General features: G+C 32.3%; 2 protein-coding genes and 1 non-coding gene across 7 annotated transcripts in view; 1 reads left to right on the forward strand and 2 right to left on the reverse strand.

Annotated features, from left to right (window-relative positions):
* LOC138179972 (DNA ligase 1) overlaps nt 1–26,025 on the reverse strand; it is a 347,112-nt gene that overhangs the window by 135,529 nt on the left and 185,558 nt on the right. The gene's annotated exons all lie outside the window — the stretch shown is intronic.
* Nucleotides 1–26,025, forward strand: part of LOC138180010 (class A basic helix-loop-helix protein 15) — a 286,135-nt gene that overhangs the window by 89,215 nt on the left and 170,895 nt on the right. The gene's annotated exons all lie outside the window — the stretch shown is intronic.
* On the reverse strand, nt 25,361–25,442 carry TRNAS-CGA (transfer RNA serine (anticodon CGA)). The gene has a single exon. It is a non-coding gene; the product is annotated as a tRNA-Ser (tRNA).

Genomic DNA, 26,025 nt, shown 5'->3' on the forward strand with positions numbered 1-26,025 from the left:
TATCTTGTAGCAAAATAAATGAAAGATAACACAGTAGAAGATTCTCGAGCTTCCTTTTGAAACAAAGTTTACGACAAAATTTAGTTGGTCTTAAAATGATCTAAGTATTTATAAATGTATTGCTTAAACGATATTTAATACCAAACAATTCTCATTGATTTTTTAAACATCTAGCATCGAACAATCATTATTTATCCCTTAATATATAACTTGCTTTGTATTCAATATAGAATTTATCATCTCCAAAATCAAAGTTTGATCTTCAAAATCAAATAATTTCCCCATTGATTTATCACGATATTTAGAAAAGCCAAAAAACACGCCAAAAGATTTCGTTGTAGAATAATCCTAATTCCATTCATGTCTTGAAAGTTTTTCTCTTAATAGGCAGGAACTGTTATTTATAAACTTCGTAATGTATATGATTCATGTTTATGGGCTAGAGAATGGGGCGCGATTGCTATTTTTAATGAATTGTTGATACTTGATCCGAGCCACACGAGAATTTTGCTGGTCCTCTCCCGTGGAATTTCGATGCCATTGATTTAGTAAGCCACGCAGGCTCCCGTGTCTGGTTCTGAATACAATTTCACGTCCGGCCGACGATTTTTGGACGGTCTGTCTGCCGGGGGTCAACGATCCGTTCCTTAATGCAAGAATGCTACCTGACGCATTCGTAATTGCTGGTCGTATGATATAACACGCCGTTGATAAGCTGTTCGAACGACCGATTGCCTAATATTTATGTCACAAACCGGTAATTGTTCGACATTTGGTATTCTTTTCATTCCTATTTCTTTTTTTAAATTTGTGATTTTCTTAACGTCTGTCTTTCTCAATCATAGGTACATTTTTAGTTTCTATTTTTATCTTGATGCTTCAAATCTTTTAATCGTTATTTTTCTTTAAGTTTGACATTTTTCAATTTGTATTCCTTTTCCGTTTGATATTTGAAAAATCCTTTTCATTCTAACTTGTGTATTTGAGATCTCTAACATTTCTCTATTTTTCTGATTTTCTGTCGACAGTTTCCTTAAAAATGAGTGAGAAGAGGATTAAGGTAGAGCTTTCGAAATACGGGAACATCGAAAAAGATTAAGCTGTATATACGAAAGAGGTAGCCATAAAATTGCAAAAAGACGTTAGATTTCAAAGTAAAAAGAGAATTAATGACTCATGATTATTAACCCAAATTAGAGTAATAGTATAAACGCAGTAGCGGGATTTAATAAAGCTCCTTTTTTTCTTGCAAACGTGTTCCAGAACTCTAATTAATATTGCGTCCTGCAAACTAATTACGCCTCTTTAAGAATTTCCTTTGATCGTTTAAACGAGAATTTCCCAGCGTTTCTACGGCGGTGCAAATATATTACCGGATAAAACTTTGTAACGTCACGAAAGCAATGAAATTGCATTCAAACTTTCTACAAAGTATAATAGTACATAAACTCCTGCAATAGCCTCGATGCTTTGAAATTTTAAATGGAGCTTTTTATTAAGAGATTGATTTTCCTCTTTTTTAATTTTATTTCTTATTAAATTTCAAAAGTACACATCTAAGTATGAAATATATCATAAGATGACTAGAGTACTAAATTATCAGTATAAGAGTTATATTTCTGTGTGTAATAATTATTATGAAACGCATCTATGTATCCTATGTAATAATACTACTTTCATGTACTTTAGCTATATCGCAAAATTTTACTGTTTTTAGCTGCAGGCAAGGCAATATTACATATTATTCTTTTAAAAAACAAGCAAAGTTTTATGAGAAGAGAAATAAGAAATTTATAACATTCTAACTCAAGGAATTCTTCGTTTGATTCAGTAAGATAAGCACATGTTAAATAACAAAATTCTTGTGTTTTTTTTTTTTTTACAAAAATTAAAAGGAAAATTTTTAAAAATATTTTAGAAACAACAATTAATAACATTAACATTTCGCATTATACGCGTTATACATCATTTAAACATATTTTATACTTTTCTAATTATCTCTCCCTTTCGTTTAAAATTACTCTAACAACTTTAATTCATATGTAGACCACATTTATCATTTTTTGGGTATGCTGAATTAGTATGGTAAATATGGTATCATATCACATTTATTATTTGTATCGTATCGTACGTCTAATTAATATTAATGACCAGACTGCGGATGTTTATGCATTTATGGTAACATTCAAAGTGAAAAAAAATGCACAGAATACGCGTAATATGCAAAAGTGTATAAAATATACAAACTTTTCTCTATTTGCCTTTATAAACATATGAATTTGCATAAATATCAGCAGTCTATTAATGGCATTCCAGTTTCGAACAAGAGAAAGATAAAAAGGCAAAACGCATAAAAAAGGGAACGTTTTAGCGTCCTGCAATTTGCATTTGTTTCGTAACAAATTTTTGCAGTTTAACCACACGTCTCGCTGGATATTTAAATATTTGCTAATAGTGGCACTACTTTTTTCAACTTCCTACATTCTCCTTTCTCGGCATTACCCGTATCCCACGTGTTTCGTGACCAACATGTCAAACACAGCGAAACGATCAACTACGGTTTGATCAAACGGAAGACATATCATTACGAAGTATAATTATCCACTGTCTTCACAAGTAACATGAAATTTATGAAAATTTCGAAATAATGAACACGAAAATTACTACATTATTTGAACGACTTTATTACTAGAAAGGGCAAAGGATAACGAAACTAACATGAGAAACTAGTAGAGCAATTACTTTCTTATCGAATCCAAAGTGATTTATGTTCAATAAGATTTGATCCATGTAAAAAGAAAAAAGAAAAATAAAGCAATTGCAGAATTCCCAAGTGTCTTATGCTAGCAATATATGTATATATACCACAATTCATAAGTATCTGCAATAGTTTGGTCGACTTTTAGTGACAGTATTTGAATTTGAACAAAATGTACAAATTAAGAATGAGTTAATAATTATAAGCGATATGTAGTATTTTTTTATAGTGTCAAAGAGGAAGATTATAAGTTTAAAATATTTATTAAAGGACCAGAACCACTTTTGTTACGTTATTTACTGTGTATTATTAAATATTTTACTATTTACCAGATATATGTATTACATACATTTATTATTTAAATATAACTCTTTAAACTAACGTCGGAAGGGATTCTATTAATTTAAAGAAAGTAATTTCATTTAATTTATAATACAGAAAATAAATAATTCGAGGATAAGGAGCTGGCCAACTAATAAAATGGTTCTGAAAGGTTTGACAGTTGCAAATACCAGTTTTATTATCGTCTATTGGTATTTAAAACAGTAATTTAATTGCGATATAATATTCTATCATACGTGTATAACTAAGATAATTATGAAGAGTAAAATTGTTGTAGTTTAATTTATTCGTGATGTTGAAAATCAGAACGTGTTCTATCAAATATAAGCAAATATTTGAATACTTTCGAACAGTAATGTATATAACTCTACAAATGAAATAAGTGCTCTTTGCATTACTCATTTCTTCCACTAATATTTTATTTTAATTGCATTGAGAAAACTCGTATGATTTATAAGAGTTATATTACTATCCCATATATTGTGTCAACAATTTACATTTTACTATATAATTTTCATGAATGTCTTGATATATCGCGACTAATTATTAAGAATGAAGTACAAGTAAAATATACATGTGCCTACTACATTCCAATCTCATTTAAGTACCAAATATGTCATAAACTAACTGCAGCACCAAGTTATCAACACGAGAGTAATATTTCTTTATTTAATAACTTTTAAAAGAAGAATGTACAATATCTTGAGTGTTCTGAGCTGTACTACTGAGTGTGATTTGTCTTACAAATTTTTACCGCTTCGATCTCTAAGAAGAGAGTTGACACGTCATTTTTCTAAAGCAAGCGCAATTTCATGAAATATGAAGTTATACGTTTAAAACCATTTAATTAAGCAGTAAAATTACACGTAACATTCTCCACGCTTAGAACATGCAACTTGCAACATTATCAGAACGACTTCATTACCCTAGAAAGCGCAAAGAAAAACGAAACTAAAGGAACTCAATTACTTGGTTACCAAAGCCAAAGTGATTTATGTCGAAGAAAAATTCGAGAGCATACCAATGAAAATATCTTAATTAACACACCTGTCTCACTCGTTAACCGTTTTAATTAGAGAATGAATATCAAAGTGGAAAAGATTCCGCAAATAACGAATTCGTAACGCGGGATTATTCGTTGCTTCTCCCAGGGGAAAGTGCCCGTTAGGCTGTTACAAATATTCACGCACAAGTCATCAATCATCGATTCTTTTCCTTTCAAGAGAATAATCCGACAATGAACCGCAGCTTCGTATAATACGCCAATTATCCTTAATGCAGATTAATCAGATCTTTGATAGGAAGTGAGATATTCTAATTCGCAACAAAGAGCTAAAAATTTGAATGCAAGTGTTCTCCATTTGTTTTAGACGAAAATTTTCAATTAGAATCACGTGTTAATTAGTTCAATAGACTGTGCTGGAATGTAAAGTAGAATAGTACAGTTAGATGCAAAAGTTTTCTATACTCTACAAAATGACCATTTATATTCAATTAAAATATAGATAAATGTTTGCTGCGTAGTTATTATGTTTTATATTGTGACGATTTTCTTTTTATTGCTTTAAGCGTTAAGTAAATTTTTACAAAACAGTAAGAAGATCTTTTTGACGTATATTCATATATAACTACCACTCAAAAATTTGGAAACGATCATGATTTGGAATTGAACATTTTCTCTTTTTCTTTCTACTAATTTTTTGCTTATATGCCTGTTTTCTAACTTTTCCATTTTTGCAACAAGAAACGAATTTTGTATTGAATTTGTATTGAAGTAATAGTGTACAAGATTTTCACTTTAATAAAATATACCTGTATATATAACTTGAATTTATAAGATTTTACTTAATTGTTTCCAGACTTTTGAACAGTGGTGTATGTCCTAAAAAAACACAAAATTCGGTGAGAAAAGATTTTTATATTCAGATTAATCTATAATTTATGTTGGTCGTTAAAATTAGTAGCTAATACAATAATTAGAACAGCGATCCTTAAATGCATCAACGCTAATTAAGCGTATAGAAATCTCTGAACTTCCTGTGTCAGCCATAATAACTGGAATGAAATTATAACGAATTATGGATAACTGTATTCTGAATTTAATCACAGAAACGCTCTTACAGCTGTATTTAACAACTATCATTCTTTTTCTCTTCACATCCGAACCGGATGTTTATATATATTTAGAAAAAAATTGAAAATAGTATTTTGTTATATATTATTTACTATATTGGAATAGAGAAAAAGTTATATTAGTTATTAATTCTTCTACAATATACATTACAACCACTTTTTATACTAACAAATAAGGCTCGTAGAAAATTAATTTTAGAATCAATTACTTTCAACGTCGTTATATGTAGAGGTAGCCAATTTGAGAATTTTAACTAAAGACTAACATTCTCCGCCATTGAATGTCATAATCGATGTCATATAGTAAAACCACGAAATAGCAATAACCACGAATCGAATATTCTTATCTAAATCGGAATTTCAACGTGCATTCATATCATGGCGTTTTATTGGGAAATATTATCGGAATAGAAGACAAGAATTTTGTGTAAACCCGCAAGGAATCTATATCTCCGGCTAAAATTCGAACAGCGATCGAACAAAATGATTTCATCTTTCTGCTTCATTCAATACGTTCACTTGGTTCCACATCCTTGGTTTTCTTATAAGGTAGATCGTATGTAAAAAATCGGCATTTTTTAGATATTAGATATTAATTAAATTAAATTAAAGAGATTAGATATTAATTAAAAATTAATAAAAATTAATTCTGAAAGCAAGCTATTATTAGGATAGGAGCGTCGTAGCTATCCTATAATGTGGATTATTAATTATATATTAATTATGCTATAATGTTATGTAACAAGAAAAATGTTACAATGTACGAAAACTGTTTTATCCCTTTCTTTACTCGTGAGAAATATACATAAATAATATAATTAGAGACTCTCTTAAAACGTGAATAATTTTAGCTAATTTAATTATGTAGATATGTAGATCATGTTCTCGAAATACGAGCTTCCAGAGTTAATAGAGTTAATTGCTTGTACATTAAAATTACTATGTATAGATATTCACCGTGAACAACTTGCAGAATAATATAGAAATGTGGAATAATACGATACTAGAAAAACAAAATTACAGAATAATATATGTCCCCAGACAGAATTTAGTTTATGAAATGTTCCAGGACGTATCTTGTGTGTGGGAGCGTTTCAAAAGTAGAATAGGTCAATGAATAATAGAATAATAGAAAATTAGAATCGTAAGATAATATGTCTCCAAATTTTGTTAATTTAATTCGCGAAATTTGGTCGAATGATGAAAATACCTTGCTAAATTTATTTTCAATAAAAGACGGCGAGGAAAGTGTGAAATACAAATATAATTGTTAAATAAATAATAAATTAACAGAAGCATAAAATAATAGAATAATATATATTCCGAAATTGTTTAATTTGGCTTATATAATTCAGCCAAATGACAAAAATATTTGTGAAAAAGAGTGAAATACGTGATGAGTGGAATGGGTCAATGATTAATAGACTAGCAGAAAGATAAGATCGTGGAATAATATATTACTTCAATCTTTCTAATTCGACTTATAAAATTCAGTCAGATAACAAAAAAAAAAAAAAAAACAAAAAAAGATTGCCAGGAAATAGCGAAAAAAAGTGAAAATCAACCATGAGTGGAATAGGTCAATAAATAAATAAACGACGACGTGCAAAATTGCTGAAAGGGTAACGAGAAACGAGCGTCTCCTTCCAGGGGAAAGCAGCTCGCGGATATACGTGCAGCATTGTTCGTGTGTATACAATGTGCCGGCTAATGAGCGTAATGATTCCTTGGAATGTGCATCTAAACTGCTATCTGCGGCTCGACGCGTGCACGTATGGTTCTTCACGCGAGCTGCACACATGTGCTAACCGAGCCAGTCCTCGTTTTACATACGTTCTAGTGGAGAGCATTTATGGAATGAGTGGCATTAAATGATGCTTGAAAGAACGAAAGGGGACTTAAGGTATCTCTTAAAGCGTGATTTTAACCGAGAATTTTCGTTGGTGATTAGCAATTAGAGAAATGGAAATGAAGTTCCATAGGTCTGTCTGTCTGAAAGACAGATATCGTGGAAATTTATCCACGAGATGATCAGATGTTAATTCACGTTGTTTATGGCACATGCATTATTCATGGTTGTATGTTTAAGAAGAATAAGAGTAATGAATTTATAGGTGAAAAATATCACGCTTTAAGGTATTATCTAACGCAGGATATTTTAGGTTGCAGTATTTGGGAAATGGAAAAAACTTTGAATTATTGAATCGTGAACGAGTACTTCCAGAGACATTATTGTAATGTTTATATTAATGTAATTATTGAGAATAAGAAAATATTGTTTGATATTGGATCATAAATGAGGATTATCTTAGAAGTAGATTCAGGAATATTATTGGCATGTCGTATAATTGTTGAAAATAGAACAATCTCGTTGGATTTTCAATCACATTGGATCAAGTATTATTTTAGGTTCAATTGTAATAAATTATCTAAATGAGATTCTAGACGAAGGAACTCTGTCAATTCAAGAATTTTCGAATGGTGGAACTGATAACTCTTATTAATCTGAAACGATGGAAATAATTTGGACAGGAATAGTAGAAAATAGAAGTAAGGCTTTAAACAAACGGTCATTTCTTGTTCTATTTATAAGATATGGATAAAATATAATATAATATAACATCTTAAAATATCAACTAATCAGTTTCATATCTCTGAAAATGTAAAATCAAAACCATCTATCAAAAGGAGAATTAAATCTCTTGAATACTTCAAAAAAGGAAGACATTCATCGATACTAAAAGCAACGGCGGTTAATTGAAAACCGGAGTTACCCGTTAATTAAACGTTTGTCAACCGGAATAACTACACGGAGTTTTAAACGAAACTCTCTTTTTTTACGTACTTTAGTTGGAACAAAGCTCAGATGCAAGGATAACATCGGTTATAACTTGATTACAAAATAAACGGTTCCCATCTGATCGATCTGTTCCCGTGTGCGACATCGGGAGAATTAATTTCGTTCGTTAAGTTAAAGGATTCCCCGCACCGAGTTTCTTTTATCGCTTCGTAATTTATGAATTCGACTGCGTGATAAATTGCACGCTAAAAGCAAGCCCGAAAATTACACCGTGATTTATAAAAGCGCCTTGCATTGCGAAACGTCGCGGGCGTAATAGCTTTGGCAATGAGACTTTTAATTGCCATAATATCCACTCGATTACATTCCATGTCCACTTGTCATTTCGCGATCATTTCCATACCGAGATTCTATTTTTTGTCTTTTTCTTGTTCTTCTCTGTGGGCTAATTGTGTAATTTTATTAACTTTGTCATGATATAAAATGTATCGTACTTGCAAAGAAACGCGTGCAATTTGTTATAATAGTTTGGAAAAGAATTGTGGCATTTAACGATCGAGTTTGGTTTTGCGCAAATATGCAGATTGTATTTCTGTTACAGTAACGATTGTTTTAGAATTATTATGTCTAGAAATACCTTTCTAAAGTTTATGTTTAATTCTTCTTGTACTTCGGTTGTTGCTATAATTACTGTACTTTTCCATTTCTTCTTATTTCCGTTATATTTACTGCCATACAGAATTTCGTATAAGAATTACTATATACAATTAAAGGTAGAGCGAAGAACAAACGTAGAATGTGTGTTTCAGTAATTTATCGTATAATGAACAAAACGGTATCTTGTAAACGTTTTATCACGTCTAATGTACTCTATAAATTTTATCTCCTTATATTTATCTATTCACATAAATTATGAAAATTCACATCGTATACGATGTTATGTTGGTTTTGTAAAAAATACTGTTTGAAAGAACAGGTGTCATGAAGGATCATCAATTAAATACATCAGTATTCAAACAGAATTATACTACCATTAGCAGCACAAAACAACAATTACATCGATGTAATTATTTGCTATGAGATTGGTGCGTGTGAAACATTTCTCTGAAATTTTAATTCCACGGGTAAATAACGTCCATTACATTTGGTTCCGTCGTTAATTATCTACTAACAATGAAGAAAAAGAAGTTTGTTACAAGTCACACGTATTGAATATTAGGAAGATGTAGAATAAAAATATTACAACCTCATTATTAGTCATCATGAATAATCGAAACGTTCGTACGACTTCCTTGTATGTATTGTAGTGTCGTAAATAATTGTGATTAATTTATTAATGATAAATGGATTAAACAGATGTTAATTAAACAGAAAACAATGGTTATTAAACATGAACTAATTGCAACAAACGTATAATAATTAAAATAACTAGATAATTAATTAACAATTCTCGTCAATGCAAATTCAACTCTTCCTTAACAACGCTAACAACACTATCTCGACAACGCAATCCGCACTCTCTGACTTCTCAACTCATACTGCTGTTAATTCGTTTATCGTCCCCTAGCAACCCCTTGTCCTTTGTCTTAGCCTCATATCTCTTGTCTTAGCCCCACTACGCACATGCTCAGCAACCGTTTGTTTATAATTCGCACCTCAGCAACCGCTTGTTTACAATCCGCACGACACCCCCCCCCCACACACCCCTCGTCCACGATACTACAGTATGAGCTCAACTTTAGAAAAAAAAACGTCATGAAAGTTCCTGAAAACACGAATTCAATGTTTTAAACGCTTTAATGCATAAATTATTTTGGAAAAAAAACTGTAAAAGACTGTAACGATTTTCGTTGAGAGAATTTTGTAATTCTAGAACAGACAACTTTCATAAAGCCGATGGAATGAAAGCATGTCCACAGAAACACAGAAACAGAAACTGAATATCACTCTGAATGTGCACGGATTCGTGTGTAAATTACTTTGATCAAATATATGACTTTACTAGGGAACCACATATGGTTAAAGTTTTATTTAATAAAATATTTCATAACTAGAGCGCGGATTTCCATGCAAATTTACATTTTCATGAACACAGTTAAGCAGATAGAAACGAAACAGCGATACCTTTTACCATTTATTAACAATTCTATCGGGTATTCTACTATTGAATTGGCAACTATGTGACTGCGGATTTTGTCATTACCACCTAATGCCAAAAATAGTTAGCAAAATTAGCCCTCACTTAGTTGCCATCCCAATATATATTATATGCATTTTCTGTATTTATGCATCTTCAAATGCTGCATGAACGCATAAAAATTGTCTCTCTACTGATAACATTAAATAATTGCAATTTTATTAACGTGTCCGGTGTACGAAATGCGACACTCCCACAATAAAATTAAAAGGCGATAAAAAGAGTAATATCGAAGAAATCCAAGCTGATACCTCGATTTTAACATTATGTCGCAAACAAATTTCTGATATATCGATGAAACATTATCCGACACCTTCTCTTTGCCAAAATAAAATCTTATTTCCACTGCAACAGGCGAAACACGAATCTTGTATCAGTTTCGTGTGACTGAAAAATGATCATTCAACCGAAAGACATACTCGCTGTGCATTCTCCGGGGCGAATGACAGGACTCAATCTTCTTATCGTCAGCGGGTTATTAATCGATCTCGATCAGGGACAAGCGTAAACGAAAATCCGTGTATCTGTTTTGGAACGCGGTTGGAATCGATCGATTCCGCAGAAACTTTCTCTTGCGAGCGGCTGGTCGGCAACCACTCGTTCATTAAAAATACCTTTTCATTCGCTCATACACCGCAGCAAGATCTCATTGCTTATATACGCAGAGAGACTCGCTTACCTTGTTTCGGGGAATCGTCAGATCTGTTTTCTTCTTTTTTTTTTTTTTTTTTTCTCAACGAAGGTCCCCAAGTTCGTTTCAACCAATTTATTCCGGGATTGGTATTTGCGAAAGTCGAAATTCCTGTTCCAATCTCTTTTGTTCGATTTCTGCATTCTTTATGCTCACGTGCGCGATCCTATGATACACGAGAGCAAATATACACAATTGAATTTCACAAGAAAAAACTAACTTTACTTATACACAAGTAACGAGGTCTTATTGTGGTGTATGAACGAATAAAAAGGTATTTTTAATGAACGAACGATTTCGAATAATAGGATGTTTGCTGATATAATGATTTCAGGTAGAAGAATATTGGAGACGATCGGAGAGAGGAGAAATTTCATGAAAATGGTATTGTGCAATGAAAAGTTTGAAGTTACAAGCTTGTTTATTGAAATTGAGAAAATTCGAACGAAGAAGGTTTAGAAATCGAAAGATCTCGAATAAGATGATATTCGAGGACGCAATGATTTCGAGCGGAAAAATGTTTTGTTTTTTTTTAAATAGGAAGGTACTCGATAATAGAAACATAAAAATACATACGTGTTTTAGAATCAAGAAGTTTCAAATTAAAAGCTTCAAATTCTCAATGGAAGAAGAATAGGTGATTAAGAAGAGAAGAATTTTAAAATAACAGAATATTCCATAATATTCAAACTCTGAAAATACAAACGTACTTAATAATTAGAAGAGTTTGGAACCGTCTAAACATTTTTAACGATATGACATAATTAGATTTTTATAAATTAGCGACGAAAAGAGAAGACTTTTAAAGGAAACGCAATTGTTGAAGTGTTGCAGATAGAAAAATAATTTTTTTAAATAAAAAAAATAATTAAAAATTAAATGAAATAAAAGAAATACGATAATCCAAAAACTTTTACTTTAGTTAGTATTTGGCTCGATTGATTGCAGATATTTGGCATTAACAATATTCAAATTAATTAATACTTAATATTAAAACAATCTTTAATGGAAAATATCCCATGATAAAAGAATCTTGAAAGGAGGAATATTTCGAATAAAAGATTATTTGATCGAAAGATTCGAACGCAAATCACGCATCACGATAAACGATACACCGTTTGTCTTCAGCCTTAGGCGTTGAAATCACCTGGTTCGCTTAACCATCGTGATTTTGGTCGTTAAAGATGATTAATTCACAAAAGAATACGTATTAACCATTGAATATTATAATTTTCGATATTAGTAGAAATTTCTGGTTTGTACACGTATTATTATCGTGATTACCCTGCGTGAAAGCGGAGATGTTTGCGATGATTTTAAGGTTGTAAAAGCGAGTATACACGCGTATTGGTAATGATGATGGGAGAGGTGTTCGCAGGAATGATCGTCAATTTTGGTTTTGTTACTGTTTGGGAGAAAGTGCATAAATGCATATGAATTATAAGATTGAACGACATTTATTACAGACCTCTTAAAAGTGGATCTTTCTGAATCTTTCCTATAAGCCTTAAAAACAAAATAAACGTCTGTTAGTTTAATACCGAGAACTGCTACAACGTGTGCATAAATATATCGTCTATTGATGATTATAATTAGAAGTAGTATAATGAAAATAAATGGGTATACTTAGCTTACACTGAATATCTAAATATCTTTTATTTTGCATAATATTATATAAAACATAATGATAGGTTTAAGATATAATGAGTGGTTTGAGAGTAGGAATGTCGTGAAAGAAAAATTTCTTTTTAAGATTATTTTTTCTGAGCTCTTCTAAAGTCATCGTTATTTCTTGACGAAGCAACATAGTATATTCATTTTTAACTACTTATGACAAATTATGATTTAAACATTTTGCAATATCGTTAGAAACGAAGAAAATATTCAGACGTTAGTTCTGAGTCAAGATATTTGAAATAATTGTATTTCTATTCCAATAAAAATCATCAGAAAACTGGGCATCGGTATTTACCAAAGCACGTGCAAATACGTAAAATCCGAAGTTGATCGCGATAAATTTAGTACTTGCAGCGTTGAAGTACGAATATGTCAAGAAATATACAGAGAAACTTCTCCAACCTATCTCAAAATCTTCCTCCTATTTTAAGAACATATTATATATACACATACATATATCGGTTATACAACGATTATACAACGTAGCTTTTAAATCTTTCACACAGCACTAGCACAGACAGCTTACAAACCTAATTAAACGTTCAGACGAAACATGTTCAATTAAACCTCTTTAGCTTTATCACGTCCGATAATCAGCAGCATGCAACTTAATAGCCCTCAACTTTCAAAAATGTCTGTCACAGTTCGCGTTATCTGGATCGATCGATTCGACTCAAACTCGTGGAAAGAAATCATCGTGAGTCAGCATCCCTTTCTACCTCCTTCCCCAAATGAGAGGCTCAGTGGAGAAATTGTACAAGTACATATTTTTCAAACTCAAGGAAAGCGTAGGAGATGATAGATGACGTGTTTATCCGTGAATTTTTAAGTCTTTGCACAAACACTTTCATGCACAAATAAGTCTACATAATAGACACGTATTATTAATAAAACGATTAATCAACTGTTGACTGGTTGATATTTTGTATTTGTGCGATATAAGGAATAAAAATACGATACAATGAAAGTTGGCGAAAATTGTATTTGCGTGGGTTATAGAAAAATAGTGGATTATGTGTTAAATCGATAATCTGTTGATCTAAGGCTCATTGAGAACATTTGCGGTGAATTGAGTTAGTTGAGAAATGCCGTAGTCGGCTATTGTATCCTTTCTGTTAATTTTATGGCATTTTCTAGTAACCTATCTATACGATGATTAGTGAAATGATCAGTGAGAAATAGCTGTTATATTATTTATTTCTAAGATGAGCAATTCAATCTCTCAATTCTTCATCTTATATATCATCTTTATTAAAAGGATCATACATAAGTATAATATTGCAGGGTCATTGTTTAGAAGCATACAAATTTCTTTACTAGAGACTTCACCTTTCCCCACAGGTTTCTCCAATTAAAGATTCTGTCATTCGTTTCATTCCTCGTACGAAACTTTTCAGGGAAATCTTGTTGGTAAGTCCTTGCTGGTAATTCGATGCTCAAGAATCAGTATCCGTAGCGCTAAAGTAGCTAGGTGTGTGAATACGCTGATACATAGACAGAGTGCGATCCATTAAAAGCAAGGACAGACTTTTTACTTGCGGTGGACCTAATTTGGCTGATGCGCAAAAGGACAGTTCAGTCCTAGAAATCAGTGAGCGTGCACAGCGCAGAAATCGGATATTCGAATGAGAGTTACCCTAATGGAATTTGAATACTACGAAATATTTACGTAACTTCGGGGAACAATTTAATTCGACGAAATCCTTAATTGCAAGGAGATCTAATCCGTGATAATCCCAAGGTTTTTTAATTTTCAGAAAACATTAACTCCGCAAAATTCTTTCGAATTACAGGATTTTTGATTAATGAGTTTTGTAGAATAATCGCTTCTTAAAGAATAAACTAGTATTAAGTGTCTTTTTATATACAATATTTATTGCAATATTGTGCGTCCCGTGTTCTTCTTGTTCGTTAGCTTCCTTCTGTTGTCGATTGCTTACGAAAGAAGAATTCCGACGTTAAAGATAGCAAGTTATTAAAGTAGTATCGAAGAAAGTTGAACGTTCGACCAACGCTGCAAATTTATCACGAGGAACGATTCGATATTTGTAATATAATACGTTATACTCTTGCCAGATTGCAGATCGATGATAAATTTTCGTTGGTGTAAAAGCTAATATTCAGTCGTAATAGTCTTTCATACGGAGTGGAGCGGCTTAAAAGAGCACGAACAAAGACACTAGCTCGCGAGGCATTCTCTAATATCGACTTTTAAAGAGTTCGCCTAGCAGAGAAACCTTTCGTAAGGCCATTGTCTGCATTTAGCCTGTGCCAACCCCGATTGATCATCGACGATGACCTCGTCCGACTCGCGAGGTCATCGCAAGTATGCTCCAACATTTCTATAGGAGTCACATAGGTCGATGGTGCATCGGAGATCGATACAAATAATCATATTGCTGTCAACACATCGGGATGATATATTTCCGAAATTTACGCGTTGCTGTAGAACTCCGTTTATAACAAACTTGCTATGGCACAAACAATTCATGTAATTGAAGTTAATATGAAAACTACAGGAGAAGACATAATAAGTCGTATTTTCCATTTTTCACATGTTGTTGCACGTGTTACCAAAAATGTCTTTTTATTTACTTTGCTCAGGGAAATATGAAAATAATGAAAATATTCAAGTATCATTGCTTGTCTTAATGATTGCGCGTTTTCGCAAAACCTCATCAACTTAAAGAGCTGACTTCGTCGTCGCTTCAAAGTGCAACGTACTATTGAAAACGTGCTTAAAACCCGGGGTAGCGCAAATATAGGATTTAATTCTTGCGAAATTTGAAAATTTTGAAAAGTTTAGAGAGCTGTTTTTATGAGACTTTTAACTTTTGACCTAACAGCTTGTTCTTATTTTCAACCATGTCATAATAAAGTATTGCTCTTTGGTCATAAAATGACATTAAAGTCAGAAAATTAACAAAGATGTATTTATGTTATTATGATGTTATTACGTTCTTCTCCTATGATCTTCGTATAATAGTTCGCGTCCAGATAAGCGAATGCAACCAGTAATTCAGTTACTTGGCCAGCAACTAGAATTTCGTTCAATTAGGTGGAGTTCATGTAAACGAAGTTCTATTATTTGTGTTTGTTTAGGTCAATTTTAGAGTTCTATCAAAGCTGTACTGTAGGTATTAGATTCTGTTAGAGTTGCGCTATTCAATAATGTTGCACTATAATAGATATTATAGATGACTATAATATTTGGAGCAATATTCGGCGAATATCGTTAGAAACTTTCAAAATTCAAATTTTTGAAATTCAAAAAGAGCAGCTGCAGTCAGCAAGAACCTTCGATATCAAAAATGTAGACTAAAATGGAATATCCTTAGTTCAAGCTGAATAGTTTATATCTCTAATTTAATTTCTTATTTATTAATTTATATAAGATTTAGCTTTTTAAATGAATAATTAAAATGAGTGATAGCTAAAAATTTTTTCCTTCTAAACCTTGGGCAACATTATTCTAAATACTATGTATAATATTACTTCTATTAGGGGCTTGAGAAGTTTTTAACGACCGAAAATGTTTTTAAGATTGGATTTTTAATGATTTGATTTTGAATTTTTAAGATTTCTATCGTTGTTGGTTATCTTAGAATTATGGTAATATAGATTTTTTTGGAAATAGGAAGGCTATAGGATTATAGTCCTTCTAAAATTAAATATTGGAGATTTTATAAAACTAGAGCGCTTAATAATGAACAAATTTTGCAGAATTATTTTACGATTTTGTCAAAACTAAGAGCAGCTATCTTGGGACTAACTAACGTTCTTCTAAGTTTAAAATTATCTTAGAATTCCGTCAAATGAAATTTTCCTCGTAGTCACATGAACATTTCGTAGAAATTCGTCAAATTCTATCAGGATTGGAAATTTCATCAAATGAAATTGCTCCGAAGGTTTCGCGAAATTTAATGTTCTAGAATTACATCGATATCCCGTAGAATAGGAGTTTTATGAAATTAAATGCTCCTTCGAATTAAATTCCATACAATTGAGATTCTCCTGGAATTAAACAGATATTTTATATAGTTACAATTTCTTCGTGATTATAATTTCCACGAAATTGGAATTATCTTTCGAACCAAATTTCGTCAATAGAAATTTGAAACACTTTCGTGGTAAATAAAATTAGCACCAAAATTAAAATTCTCTTAAAACGCAGCGTCAATCCCATGAAAATCACAATAAAGCTCACTTACGTAGACAGAACTAATTAGTAGAACTTTTTACTACTTATTAATGATTCAACTAATTAGCGGTTGCTAGTATATTAACGTTTGACGTTTGACTATACTAATTAAGTATACAAATCGCGAGTCTATAGTTAATTATTAAACAATTAATCAGTTAACCTTTTAAGCGTGAAAGACAAGATATCTGATCACTCGAAAACGCCTTCGTAACAGGCACGATCTATTACTCTCCTCCAAACTCTAGCAATTGCAATCATTCAGAAACTGTAAAATATGATTTGTTGAACTTTCCGTCTCGCATGATGGATGTACTTGTCATTAGTCAATTTTTACGCCCACGGAATTGATTGTTTCCTACGAACAATACATTTATTTAACAATTTTTATTGTTCTTATGAAACGAAACGATTTGCAAACATTTTATAAGTCACTAACATTATTAAAGATGTCAAAGATATAATTTTCTTGATATTTTAAAATGATGTTTGCTACGAACTATTATTCACCGGTAAACTATGATTATTAATTGATCTGCTTATTTGGGAACTTTAGAAACGATTATGCTCGCGTATCTCGTTACCTGGTACTTTCTCACATATATACTCGTACATCGATAGAAAACTATACCATAATTAAACCATGAAATCGAAATTCGACTGTTTGAGATTTCCCATAATAAGCTAAGACAAGTGTTGCAAACACAGAATTTTCTTCAAACCAGAAACTAAACTACACAATCTACACGATCCCTTATATTTCTAATATCCATCAAATTTCCATCTCGAACATTATAATCAGTAGACTTATCCAAATTTATATTTGAACGAACATAACGAATAAGCTGTGATCTAGACAGAGATTTGTTCCATCTATTAAACACTCCAACAAATATCGAATTTTGAATATCTTACAACAACCTAATTATTGGACTACGATTTTTATGTATTTAGATACTTGGAGATCTAGAAACGCGTAGAATGCATATTTGCTGTTTCAGATCTCAAGTATTTAAGACAGTGTTTCGTACTCGTTATACTGTAACATTTAGAATAATCTATCGTTCTATATCTATAATATTTATAATACTATGTCAAAGATAATTCCTTACTTTTCATAAATATCGGCAGGCTAATCACCAGTTTCTTAGAATATCCAAGATAGAGACAACTTACTGTAAGAAATTGCAAAGAAATAAATCTCTATTTAAATTTTATTTCTCTAATTGCGTTCGTACAGACGCATTTATTTCCATAAATATCCGCGACCTTACATTCAAAGAAACATCAACCGAACTATCTATACTTTACGACTTTCCACTGAATGATCAATCAACGATCACCAACGGAAGTCTAGATCTGCCAACCAACCAAATTCCAAGATGCTTCAGGTGATCGCGTGGAGAGACTATTGACCCAGAAAGTAGTGAGATGATTCAGCAGGGGCATGAATACAGCCGGATGATAATAATCGCAAACCGCGACACGGCTCGGTGAAAGCGCATCAGAGCGTGGTCGTGTTCCACCAAGGATATGATCGAAACGGTACGCGAAGGAATCAAACGAAACGAAGAAACGCACGACTTCTCTAGCACTTGGGTTTCCACGCGGCAGAGATGCACACGCGTGAACTCTCGGTCTCTTGCTCATAGCCTACATACGAGGCGACGTTAATGGACGAACACGTGACACAAGGCCGTACGATCACCTTGGTGCCCCACACACCTCTCGAGACGCCTCGTCGTCCTTTTTCCGACCAACGGAATAGCGGAACTCGCCATTTTACAGTTAACCAGCAACCGACGAGCACATCGACCGATACCGAGTCCATCAACGGCTCTCTTCAGACTAAGTCGTGTACTCGACCTTTGACCGATCGACGATATCGATCCATACGATGTCGATTGGTTGTATTGTAAATATTCGTGTATGGGAGACGACAGACTATCACGACTCGTGGTTGTTGATATGTTATGTAACTATCGTTGACTGTCACGTTGGTCATTGAGAATTCACGCTACTAATTTCTTTAGAACATCAAAACTATTAAATCGAATAAAGTAACGATTTTTAGATTTTTCTCCTTTTTTATGGTTACTGAAAACATATAGGTATTTTTGTGAAAATTGATATAGATTTCTATTTAGGTCAAGTTTTATTTGTTCGCATTTTTTTCCTGGCAGTCGACGTGTTAATGACATAGAATGCCAATTGGCGAACTAATTATAATTTACGCTACTATCTACTGGTATAAGAACACGTTATATTTACTGGAAAATTCTAACTTTCGCTTTATTTTACACTGGAACTTTACTTATCTGATCTTCATTTAATCCGATAAAATGTTAATTAATATGCGATCCAGTGAATCTTTGTTGGTTAAACCTGGTAATTTGAATGTGATTACCTATTATGCGAGCGTGGAAAATAATAGGCAGTGAGGGAAATTAATGAATTCCTATTATATGATCCACAGTTATATCGTTTATCCTTTAAACGAGCAGTGATCGCTTTAAAGTGATAGTACAGTTATCATTTTTAACAGATAACACGAATCTCTCTTTAATTTCTGTTTATGTAGTTGAGTTCATAAAAATATTAATTTATAATAATAACGCGCAGTATAGTAGAAATCAGAAAAGAATCAAGAGAACTCTGAACTTGGAAATACCTGTCCATTGTAATCGTGTCGTGAACGATACCGACGAAGAGTAGGTGCAAACTCATTAGACAACAAACTTTCGAAGATAGTCAGAGGTCCTTAAAAAACGAATCAAAACACTCATTAAAGATAGTCAGAAATTCTTATAAAGCGGATATAGGGGACTACAAAGAAGCATATGTATGAGAAGCGTGGAATCGTGACTAGTTCGTAGAACTTCCTGTTCTTGAACGATAAGGTCGAGGTCGACGGACAACGAGCTCCGTGAACAAAATTGCTGGCTGAATTTTAGGCAGTTTGTAGCTCGTTAACCTCTTTAGAGATCGCCACGATGAATTGTATGGAGATTTGGCGTGAGGTTTTATTCTAATCTCACGATGGTTCTAGACATTCGGGATGGAGATTGATGGTGCCAAAGACATTGTGGTTTTCGGAATCTTGGCAATTTAGCAAGTTGTACGTCTTGGCTTCTTTCTCATGGCGTTAAAATTGTTTTCTTGCGTTTAATGGGTTTAATGCGTTTAAATTTCTGCTGTTGCGTTATAACGTAATTGAAATAGTAAACGATGTGGACGGAAAAAGTGAAGAATTTCGATAAAGACAAGAAAAAAGAAAAGACACATTTCTGTTGATTTTGTCGTTTACGTTGTTCATCGGACGAACGCCATAGATTTTCAAAATGTATCATGTTTACAGATTTAAAAGAAGAATATATGATAACAAATGTATCAGGTTGGTTAAACTGATTTATTTGAAAATTATACTTTCATCTTTTTATGATCTTGAGATAGCCTTAATAGTTGAAATAAATTATTCTAACGTTTATAACTTTCATTGCCACATTCAGCGTGGAATTTACATCCTTTCTCGCAAAGAAAGTCGGAAATTTATGTTTTTAGTATTTACATCGTCCTCGCCATTCCAATTCTTCAATTATCACTTTTTATTAGTTTATATTTACGTAATATCGTGATAAAAATTTATCAATAAGAAGAATCTGTTGCAAAATTATTTTATAAAATCTGAAATTGTAGATTATATTGCGTAGTATTTAAATATATATTACGTAATATACATATATATATACGTAATTAACAACTTTGCATAGTGCGTATGTACATTATAATTTATAATTACGTGTGTATAATGTACAGTGTGTGAATTTTAATTAATTTGCATTATAAGTATTACCGAAAAAGTATGTCGTACGCGTATCTATTTATCTACGCTACTGATAGAGAGTTTGAAAGGCACGTGATTCTTAATGAATATGCGATGTAATAAACGTATGCTAAGAATCTTTGGTAATAACATTAAATGATAATTCATAAATTGCTTTACATGATATGCAATTAGAAGGTTACGAAGTACCATGCAATAAGATACAATTTGCCACCTCCTGTGCTTATTATTGTGTTACATACATACGTATGTATGTATGTTTGGAATTTGTAAAAGAAAGTAGATGTAGCAAGGAAACCTTCGAATTAATGGTAGATGGAATATTTAGAGCATAATCTAAATAACGGAGAAAAAAATGAGCATAATAAAAATTACCATATATGCTGCGTACAATAAGACTTGATTAGCTAGAAGAATCTATACAATATTATAACAAAAAATGCAAAAAGAGCGATCTTTGAGAGCTAAGATACTCGTTATAAAGCTTTTTCCACGGTGTTACAGATGATCAATAAAAAGTATTAAATCTATATTTGGTAACATACGAATTTTTAATAAAAAAAACATCAACAGTTTCGACGCGCCGATAACCGGTCCTTTTCTCGACTTTCATATTCAAATAGGTTTTTAGCAATATAAGCGTGAATCGACGCGTGAATCACACGCATAAACTTTTATTCTGATTTTTAAATCCGTCAATTTATGACCGTACATTGCTCAGACATATAAAGACATAAATTACATAACCATTTTACTGCAGTTCATAAAAAAAGAAAAACACTATCAATAGAAAAATCAACAGAAAAATAGGCATTATTATCACTATATCACAGCTTTGCTTCAAGACTGATGCAACTGGAAAACATCAATTTTGATGTGTTATATTATATGTATTTGATACATTACGGTAACTCATCTTAAGAATCCATCAAGGAGAATAACGCTCATAAAACGGTACGAGATATTATCCTTGTCGTTTCCATTTTATGACTCTAACGAACTCTGAAGAATCAATCACATTTACGTCTTTTCTAGCACTATACAATACACAGGTAATTAACCTCAAGCATTTAAAACCAGTAAAGAGTATTTACACTTTGCTCCATGAAACCGAGGAATGTGTAAATAAACTGATAAAGATAACCATCATTTTCCACGTCAAATGCCAAGGAATATTTTCTTGACACTAAAAGCCTTGCTAAAATGCAAACGAATTTTTTTTAATTTTTCGCATTCTAATAGTCGGTGAAAGATTTTAGATAAAAATATATCCTAATAATAGCGTTCAAGCGATAAATGATGAAAGCTTGAAATGATGAAAGAATTAACAGAAATGTATTTTTCCTTCTATTGGACATCTTCGCTTTTTGAGGCTATGTTATTTGTTACCTTGTTGTCAGCTCCTCTTTAAGAGATCGTACGAACTCCTACACTTTCCTTGAATCTATGACGTGGCCACTACCATATTCGCGTCTCTTGAATTGATTCTCCGCCCAAGTGTTTGTAAAACACGCGAAACGTAATTTTTTTAAAAAGCATAAATGAGCAAAGATAGCCATCGTTTCTACGTGAAATGCCAACAGATATTTCCTCGTAGGTAAAAAACCTCGCTTTGATAGCTCAGCAACGATTAACGTAGCAACGTTTAAACGTCGTTTCCGCGATAGCCGCGATTATGACATTTACGCGCCTACGATACACGTCGAAACCACGATCGCGGTTTGCCAATCGCGACGGCCGGCGAATTATCTAGGAATTCAGGTGAGCTCGTGGAAAGAAACGCAGCAAGAAGCGAATAATCAATGAATAAAGAAGATCCGGCCGGTAATTCGAGCGGGATTTTTCATCGTGCTCAATTATAGCGGACCGTTAAATGGCCGGTCGTCTGGCAAAAGCAAAACGTCGCGGCTAACTCTCGCAGCTTTAATAGTTCCAGTCGCATTCCGTATCCAACCACGTAATGAATGAAATTGCTTGTTGTTAATTGATCTACTTTTCCTAGCCGGGCCACCCTTTTCTGGTCAGAAGGAAACACGTTTTTTCGCCATGAGATCGATGATCGATTCACAGGCATTCATTTTGGTTAACATCGGTATGGTATAATAATATACCGACTAATAATGTTAGTGAACTGGCGCATTGAAAATCATTGGTTGTACACCTATTTTTTTTTTTTTTTTTTTTTTTTTTTTTAATGGTTTCGCAATAATCAGCTAACTTGTAATTTGTAACATTTACTTATAGAACTTCATTTGTTTCATCATCGAACTTGCTGCTCTTATACAAGTCACTGAATTGACAAGCAGGTTATACGTAGATTTCTCTTTTAAACCTTTAAGATGTTACGTTGAATAGAATAATTAGGTTGTTTGTAAGTTTATAGTTTGTAAAATTTGTTTGCAAACTTTTTGACTGATTCATTGCCTACGTTGCTGTTCTTATGCAAGAAAATTAGTAGTAATTTACGACTTTACAATTTTATCAATAACATTAACTTAAATAATCGTGCGGGTTTGAATTTCTATGTAACTTGTGACTGTTATGGGAGATGATCGCTGTTCTTATTTGGCAAACGATGGAAATGATGAAGTAATTAGAAGAGACAAGATCCTGTAATTTTGAATATATATTGCTTGCTTTGGAATTTAAATAATATTCTCAGGTATATGTATATTAGGTATTGATTTTTCGTTAAAATTTTTTATTTTTTACTCAAAAAATATATAATAGGAATATTTATATATCTGACTTTTTATCAAGTCAGTGATAGTCGTCTATTCCAAAGAATATGTTGATAATAAATTGTGTTTATAAACACAAACAAAGTTTATTTTATGCTATTATATACTATTTATTTTATACCTTCTTTCTGTTTTCTTTTCCACTGTATACATATATATATCTGTACCACTTAATTTATAATTGTTACTTTAAAAACAATATTCAACTTTCAATTTATCATTTAAAATACGTACTTACCAATTTTTATATTACTCTAGTAGTCTGATCAAATATTATGTAGATAATTCTAAAATTAATTTCTTTCAGAACTTATTATTATTTCCTTCACTTTGAAATCACAACTATTCAACTGATTTATCAGGAAGAAAAATAAATATTTTATGAAGATTCTTTTCAATATTATTGAACACGCTAGGAATTAATAATGGTTCGATGAGTGGGTATTTAAGCGGGTCGGAATGTAGGAAGCTGTTTAAATACGTCGACGATTGCAAAACAAATTAGAGAGAAAGTGATGAAACAAATTGCCAGTCCGGCATTTCCTTCTTCTATTGTAGAAATAACTACATTCCGTGGGCTGACTTTTCGCGTTCTTTGTTGAATTACCAATTTTTAATTGTTAAGCATATTAAGCATAATTTTACAACACACGTGTGTGTGACGTAAAATATGTGCCGGATTGAGAACATGCTTACAAAGGAACGATATACATGACGTTCTTATGATTTCTTTGATACTTGTAACGATGCAATTTAATTGGAATTTGCCTACCCTTTCCATTAATTATGTGGAAGAATTACGAAGGATATAATATGGATCCAAATGATGATTAATATATGTACTTTTTAATTAGAATTCTTTCTTGCACTTTAATTGCATTTATTGTTATTGATTTATGTAGATATTAACGATTTTAATAAATTGAATAAAAATTTGAATTGAATAAAAATGCGCTAATAAATTTCATCTTTTTTAACGAAGTCTATGAGAATTTTTTCTTTGGAACACTTTTATACGATCGATTTTTATTGACTACAATAAACATTTTTACTACTTTATAATGTACACGGATGTAGTCGTAAAATTAAAGGTGCAGTAGAAATACAGTCTCATTAAATCAGAACTATAATTGGAATAAGAAAACCTATATTAATTTTTTATTTTAAACCAACAACACTCGTATAATTTGTTGTAATAACTTTGAAGCACATTGTTAGACAGCTAGCATAGATCACGTTGCTTTAAAATTAATATTTGTGCTCATTAAAATCCATGCAATAATTAATCAAATAAAATAAAATGAAATTATAAAATACGTGCAATGCTTAACAGTAATACTTTGAACGTCTACGCAATCTCATACCTTTGCGAACAAAAGTAAAGAAACACGACCTAGATAGAAATTTACTTCATCCTCTAAATATCATAACCTCGATACTCTACATTTTATACTATATATACGTTTAAAAATCATGCACATTTTGTACATTTTCGCGTCTTGAAATTTCCTAGAACTACATAAGCATCCAGTCTACTAATAACTAACTCCTCAAACAACCTACCATTCATTCCTCCATAAAATAGCGTTACCATAATTACCACCATTAAAAAGCGACTATATAATTAAACCCAAACGCGCACCACCATAATCACACGTAATTTAACATAATGTTACTATTGATGCTTACGAACAATTCGACGCAGTTTCAAGCGTCGGACTTGTTCCTTCACGGTGTTTTTACTACTTTCACTAATTCCGCCGCTTCTGCCTTTACTTTCCAGTGGATAGAACGAACGTGCTCGAATCGTAAAAGTACATACGCGTGACGAAGAAGTTAATGGTGAAAGACGATCGGTCGTCGAGTTCTAGTGAAACCCGGTCGTTTTACAAAGGGAAGGGTGATTATACGCGAAGAAGGAATCGATTGGAGGGGTTCGAGTTAAATGGGGTGTGTGAGGGTGGAAAAAAAATATTCGCAGCCGGTAGGATTCGAACCTACGCTCCCAGAGGGAATCTGATTTCGAGTCAGACGCCTTAACCACTCGGCCACGGCTGCTCACCCCTTGTACATTCGTTGCGCACAGAGGGTAAATTGGGGCAAACCACCCCTAATCACAACTTCGTATATCAATTTTCTTATTTATTGATTTAAACATCGAACGATTTTATATATTTTTCATGATGCAAAGTGGCGTTAAAAATTTGTAGACCTCCAGTTTGTTAATTCTTCATGGAAATTTAAGTTTTTTTTCAATTGGTTTTAACATTATTTCAACATTGAAGCACGTTATGTGGTTGATCATGTAGAAATCGTTAACTAAAAATTTAGTAATTTACGATCTCCGGTATATTTTTTATGAAAATAAAAATTGCCTAAGATCCGTTCGGTTTTCCTTTGAATTTTATACCTCAAGTGGTTATGTCGTATATGTACGTCAGAAATAGAGTCTAACTAACTAGAGTCTAACTAATCGACTTATTCAAACTTATCTTCTTCCGTTCAATAGCAAATCCAAATTTACATAGAATACTGTAGTGATTATGGCGTACATACACATATAGTGAACGAAAATTCATGCCAGTAGGAAGTACATTTTCAGTGATAAATCGTAATCTCGTAGGAGCTATTAGGATGTTCA

Source organism: Bombus flavifrons, chromosome 1, assembly GCF_040668555.2.
Source record: "Bombus flavifrons isolate JBK064 chromosome 1, iyBomFlav1_principal, whole genome shotgun sequence".
Lineage (NCBI taxonomy): Eukaryota > Metazoa > Arthropoda > Insecta > Hymenoptera > Apidae > Bombus > Bombus flavifrons.